This window comes from Lygodium microphyllum, chromosome 27 (genome assembly GCF_053477565.2).
Source record: "Lygodium microphyllum isolate KBCC chromosome 27, Lygodium_microphyllum_v1.1.10, whole genome shotgun sequence".
In the NCBI taxonomy this organism is placed as follows: Eukaryota; Viridiplantae; Streptophyta; class Polypodiopsida; order Schizaeales; family Lygodiaceae; genus Lygodium; species Lygodium microphyllum.
The window spans coordinates 77,725,383-77,732,394 of NC_141161.1; the positions used below are offsets into that span (position 1 = coordinate 77,725,383).

At 41.0% G+C, this 7,012-nt stretch overlaps 1 pseudogene; it reads left to right on the forward strand.

Moving 5' to 3' along the window:
- Window positions 1-6,083: 6,083 nt before the first annotated feature.
- On the forward strand, window positions 6,084-6,507 carry LOC148012491 (small ribosomal subunit protein uS10y pseudogene; annotated as a pseudogene).
- Window positions 6,508-7,012: the final 505 nt, after the last annotated feature.

Sequence of the window (7,012 nt, forward strand, 5' to 3'; positions counted from 1 at the left end):
CTCAAGTCTCTCTCCAAGAAGAGAAGCTCTTGGAGCTTATAAAAGGGAGGCTCTCCTTGGGTGTGGAGGAGGTAAAGGAAGCATCACTTTGCATGTATGCAAGAGGAGGAGAGAAGGCTGTTCGAGTCTCACAAAGTGCTACAAAAGCTCTGTTAAAATCAAGCACCAAGAAGAGAGCCCTACACATATTGTGTAGGAGAGAAGAAGAGAAATCAAAAAGATCAAAGGAGCCAAATTCTGAGTTGTGCAAGTGCTCGTCGGTTGTATACCATGCAAGGATCTAAGTAATTTCATGCTCGCTAACCCTTGACTTGTGTAACTGCTACAAAAGCTCTACTGAAATCAAGCTCCAAGAGGAGATCCCCATACATATTGTGTAGGAGAGAAGGAGAGACTAAAGAAGGATCAAAAAGTGCCAACTTCCAAGTTGTGCAAGTGTTAGCCGGTTGTATACCGTGCAAGGAACCGTGATCTTGTTCCCAAGATCTACAAGTTAAAAACTAGTTTATGTGTAACGGAGGAGTTTGCTCCTTGTCAATAATATAACTCCACAAGGGGGGGGGGGAGGGGGGATTGGCCCATCTTCCAGTCCCTAGTGTATTGTCAATCTCTCTATCTCTCTCTCTTTCTCTCTACATCTTTCTTTTCTCTCATCTGTTCTCTCTTTGCACCAACATAATATTCACCATATATCTTTTAAGTATATAAGAAGATCAAGCGTGTATCTTGGATCTTATAATAGCTATTAGAGGACTGTATGTAGCCTATGGGATTGATGACAAATTTGCAGGATGTTGTCGATGCGGCTTCTACACACTAACAAAGAGGCGGAGATGAAAGGCTTGCTTGCAGAATGGGATGCAGTCACCACCAACGATGTTTTCTCCTACCACGACTTATCTTACTTCTTCTGTTGCACCATCCACTACTTCTCCTATTTCTCAGCTTGTGTCTATACCTATGCCTATTCCTGATGTAATTGTCAAACCAACTCCAAAACCCACTATTGAAGATATGGTGAAGGAGATATCAAAGAACTTAAAAGACTTACAAATCAAGATGATTAGAATGGAGCAGCAATCGCTTAATGCAGCCCTGGTTTCGGCCCCAACTTCTTCTACTCTTGCAAATTCTTCCCGGAGTGATCATGTCCATCATTGCATATGGTGTGATAGTCCAGATCATGACCATAAGGACTGTCAAGATTTTGAAGAGGTGAGAAGGCTAAAATTGGTAGTCTGGAAAGACAAGATGATATGTTTTGGAGATACAGAGCAGCTAATCAAACCAAATTTCGATAAGGGTGGTATGAAGAAATTGTTAGAGGAGTCTCTTTTGCGCTTTTCTTATGTGATGCAAGAGGTGGCAAGAGAAGCTGTTGCCTATGGCCTTCAATTAGAGTAGTTATCAAAGAACAAATCTCCTTTATGGTCCTATACACTGCATGTAGAGAAAAAGGGGAAAGCTTCAACATCTAATCTTTCAACCATAGGTGATGAGATCAGGAAAGGGACTAGATGGGATGATCAAGTTGATGTCTTTTCTATCTATGCCTATATGGCAAAATCTCAAGGATTCGAAGTGCTTGTTGAGGAGAAGTGGAAAAGAGATGATGATTAGCGTGAAGGTTCAAAGAGGGTGACTAGGAGGAGAGATCTAGTTTCATAGCCTTCTTCTTCAAGACCAGAGCAAAGTGTGGCTGATGTTCAGAAGATGAAACTATATGAAGATCAAAAAGCCCCGAAGACAAATGATCTGAAGTTGAAAAAGCGACCTAGATTCAAGCTTCTTTTTTCGACATTGAGATGACTACGGACTTGAAGAAGGTGCTTGAGGATCGGATTCTTAACTGCAAAATTGAATTCACTCTTGGGGAATCGCCAAAAGAAAATTTCATGATGTTATCATTGATATCATTAAAAGAAAATGAAAGATTATTGAAGAGTCGACATAGGATATGATCCATTGAGAGGCTTTAGCAGTTGTTGCTGAGGCTATTATCTATGGCTTGCAGATATTTGTTTTTCCTTGGGAGTTTATGGTGTGTCTGCTGAAAGTACTTTGTGTTTTCAACATATTATGGACATGCCTAGATTTTCCATGCAGTACTTGAAGAGAAAAGAAAAAGAATTGAAGCTTGCAAGTCTTTTATAGGATGAAGATAGGGTAGATGGTATCGATGATGGGTTGTCATGCTCAGATACTATGGAGGATCTTACAGCATTGCTGAAAATTGAAAATCAAGAGTTGTCATATGTCTTACAGGTCCATTCTCTGGTGATGTATTGCAAAATTCCTGATTTCATGTTGTAAGAAAATTTGGGTGCTAAGAATTCTTAGCAAAAAGTGTTCTTTGTTGAAATATTTCAACAAAAAGATTTATAGGGTGTTGTTTATACACAACAAAATTTGTGTTTACTAGGGTATTTACATCAAGGGATGAAATTTTCAGGTTGTAGCAACGAAGCTAGAGTACATAAAAAATATAAGACAGTTGACAAGAAGGTGAGACCAATTTTGTAGGACCACTAGTCAGTGATGAGATGATTAAAAGAGCAGCTATGCAGCCTCCTTTATGAGATCCTGTAGGCATTGGACACATGTTTTCAGCCAAGATATTGAAAGAGATGAAGATTGGAACTGAAGATTTTTTACTTCTAGCAAGGATGAAATGTTTTGAGGAGATGTTGAGCAGACATGGGAGAGCTTTCACTTTTTTCCTACATGAGATAGGATGTGTTGATCCTAGGGTTGTGATGCCTATGGTTATTTTTACCATTCCACATGTCCCTAGGAATCTATGGTCTATTCTGGTGCCTAGGGCTCACTTGCCTAAATTGGTGGAGATTTTGAATGAGACGATTATGATGGGGATTCATACAGGACTTACAGTAGGTGAACAGGGTCACTATACGGAATGTTGGTGCACGACTTATTTTGGATGAGTTCGTAGAGGCTTTTGCTAGATGTGCTATCTATTCACTTGGCGATCTTTATTCAAGCTATGGCTAGTTCTAGCTTGACCTTGAGAGTAGATATTTGACTACGATGAGGACACCTTTAGGCCTTGACCGGATGTGTACGCTTCCACAAGGAGCTACTAATTCAGTTGCCCATATGATGAATGGGATGAACAAGGTCTTATGGGATTTTATTCCAGAGCTTACCATGCCTTTCATTGATGATCTGTCTATCAAGGGTTGTTTGGAGAAAGAAAAGGATGAGACTTTAAATGATCACCGATGCAGGTACTTTGTGGCTACGCATATCAGAGATGTTGAGAGGATTCTTTGCAAGCTAGAGGAAGTGAAATTGACCTTGTCGGGGCTAAAGTCTATTTTTGGTGCCAGAGAGGTTTTGATTGTTGGACATATGTGTGGTTATTATGGTAAGAGGCCTTCCCTTGCGAAAGTTGATGCCATAGAGAAGATTGCAAAGACTTGCTCTTCTACTTCAGAGGTTCGTAGGTTTCTTGGAGCTTGTGTATTTTATATTATTTGGATTCCTCATTTTTCTCATATTGCAGATGATCTCTACCAGCTCTTGAGAAAAGGGCATCATTTTTCTTGGGACATGAGACACACTAGAGCTATTCAAAAGCTGAAGAGAGTATTGAGAGCTGCTCTCTAACTCTTCGAAAAGTAGATTATGAGTGTGGGAGACCTATTGTACTCACTAATGTGATACTAGTCCTATCGGCATTAGATGTCTATTGGCCAGCATGATGTAGATGGAAATAGGTATGCCATTCAGTTTGGGGCAAAAGTCCTAAATGAGCGGTAGCACGGGTAAGGAGCTCTTGGGAGTTTCCATGACTCTCAAGAATGATAAAGAGTACTTCATTGGTGCTATTGTGGTGGTTGAGAGTGATTGTTTGCCTCTTCTAGGTATGATCACGAGTTGTTTACTCTAGACATTGCCATGCTTAGGTGGATTGGGTACATAAAATCCATGAATCCTAAGTTCATGCACATAGAAGGTAAAGACAACCTAGTAGCATATATGCTTTCATGAGTGAGGTATGATTGTATGAATTCTTCTTGCATTGATGATGTTGATGATGGGGCTGATCTTTTCACCCATGCATGCTGATCATACTTGTCATGTATCTGCTTTGGAGAGCTTTGATGAGTCTTTGTATACGTGAGAGTATTAGCAGATTGGTTGTTATTTGAGTACCATGTCTAGACATGATGGATGGGCGAATGCACACTTCAAGAAGATTAGGAGGAAAGCTTATGGTTTCTTCTTGCAGAGTGGGCTACTTTGGAAGCTTCCACGAAAGTGAGGAGGACAGACATTGAGAGTTGTATGTGATAGAGCTTCACAGGTGCAAATCATGAGAGAGTTTCATGAAAGTCTTTGGGCAAGACATAGAGCTATTTGGGCGACCTATGATAAGATTAGAGAGCACTTTGGTGGAGAGGCATGTACAGAGATATCTCACAGTTTGTTGAGATATGCACTGATTGTGTCAGTTGTTTTCTTCAGTGAGCCATAGAGATGAGCTTCACCCTATTATGCCAGTTGGATTATGGCAGATGCATTACATTGTTTTGGCATGAGAGGATCTCACGAATCAGGTGGAAGGAAGAGCATTGAGGATGAAGACTACTTCAGTGGTTTGTAAGTTTCTGTTGGAGGATGTTATTTGTAGGGATGGATGCATTGGGAAAAATACAGATAGAGATGAGTTGGATACTGATGAGGCTAGGGAATTTTTCTCTCTCCTTGGCATTAAACTTGCTTTGACTTCAGCATATAATCCAGAAGGCAACGGGAAGAGCAAGAGAGGCCATCCACCGATTGTGAAATCCTTGGCCAAAGCATGTGTTGGATGACTCAGGGAGTGGCCTAGATTGTTTCCTTATGCCCTATGGGATGATCGCACTACTCACAGTATGACCACATGTTATATGCCAGCTAAGTTGATGTATGGACAGAAACCAGTCATGCATAGAAAGACTTGCATAATCACTTGGAGTGATTTACCATGGCAACAGGATGAGATGACTAGAGAGGATCTTTTAGCTCTTCATATTCGTTAGTTGGAGAGGAGATATGAGGATATTGTGAGAGCTGTCTAGAAGCTTAAAGAGGCCAAAATTTGCAACGCAGACACAAATTGAGACCTAGAGAGATTAAGGAGGGAGATGGGGTGTTGGTCTAGGACAACAATCTAGACAACCAGTATAGTGCTATTCGTAAGGTTTTAAGATGATGGTTTGGGCCTTATTTGGTGCAACATGTCCATGACAATGCTACATATTCCTTAACAGAGCTTGATGGTATGGCCTTACAGATACCGATTGTAGGAAAGAGAATCAAACTTTTCAAGATGAGAGATGATGTAGCTGCCTATGCAGTTGAGTTGGATGACAAGTTTCATGATGGACTTGAGGCAAGAGATGATGTAGATGAGGATGCAAATATTGCAAATGATTTTGTAGAAGATGAGAAGATCGCATTAACTGTCGAGCTTGGTGGTGATGAGGATAAGTAGCTGTGGCCCATCTGGAGGATGTGCAGGTTTGGAGGGGGTGGATGTCATGACGATGCATGTCCACCATTGCGAACTTGAGGGCGTAATTTTTCACCAGGAATATGAACTCATTAGTCAGCGTCATTAGGAAATTGTTTTCTATTGTGTGTGTCTTTTTGTTTGCCGTTCAATTTGCACTGTCAGTTTGAAAAGTTGATTCTTGGTTCCATCCTAATTTTTTTGTATTTGCTTGCAATCAAGGGGAACATGCAGATGGAGATCTATGGTTTGTCATGTGATTTATTCACATGTGCACTAGCTAAGAGGGAAGGAAGGTGAGAAATTCTACCTTTTATGCTTTGAGATGGCTTCTTGTTATGTGCAGTCTACCGAAGAGGAAATAATCACATGCTTCTCGCGTATCTGAAAGGCAAGTCGTCCTAGCTTCATCATTCTAATCACCCATGGAACTTCTTGCTGCAGCGTCTAAGCTTCCATAGTCATCTACCTTCAAATTTCCCTCAACAAAAAGTGGCTGACTTTCGGAGCTGGTGTCTGTGTCAGGGGAACGCAAGACCACACACAGAGAAACTATGGCACAATGACTAAGCCCCCTATGAAGCCTAGAAAGGCTGGCATTGAGGAAGTGCAGGAAACCATTCACCGAATCCAAATCATTCTCTCTACCAAGAACATTAAGAACCTAGAAAAAGTTGGTGCTGACTTGGTGTGAGGAGCAAAGGATAAGAGGCTGAAAGTCAAAGGTCTTGTAAGGATGCCGACTAAGGTCTTGCACATTACTACCCACAAGTCTCCATCAGATGAAGGCACAAACACATGGGACATGTTTGAACTGCTTGTCCATAAGCAAGTGATTGCTGATTTGCATAGTTCTTTTGAGATTGTGAAAGCGAATCACTTCTATCACAATAGAGCTAGGTGTTGAAGTAGAGGAGGGTGCTGCTGTGAAGGAATCCCTTCCTCTTGATTACATCATTGACACAATGCTAGCTTTTTGCAAGTGAAGGCTACTAATAGGCTTAGAATACTATTATGGGAAAAAGGTGCTTATTATAGAAGGAAGGATCATCAGGATTGCGTGCTTTTTCAGGGTAGACGGATTTTCAGTTTTTCCTTCATCACAGTCTTTGATTGTTTCATCAGTGGAGAATCTTATTCTGCAGAAGTACGCACAATGGTATGTAGAAATTTCTTGTGTGGAAAGTGTAGAAAGAGTCTTATTGTACTGTACGACAAAAAGCTAAAGGTCGAGGGTGGCAGTGCTTCGACATGGTATTGATTTTTCATTGTGAGACGATGACATTGCATGCTGGGGGGGAGTTGATGGGATAATTTCATGAAAAGATTAAGCTAGAAGGCTATCTTTGAAGGTCAAGCTCTGATTCCAAAGGTGACAGTGATTTAATGATAGGAGACGTGCCAGTCTTGTCTTCAAAGAAAAAAAAACACGAGATCGTCATCTGCATCTAAGGGGGCTTCACAGTCGGCGGACTGCAATCTTGCAGCTCA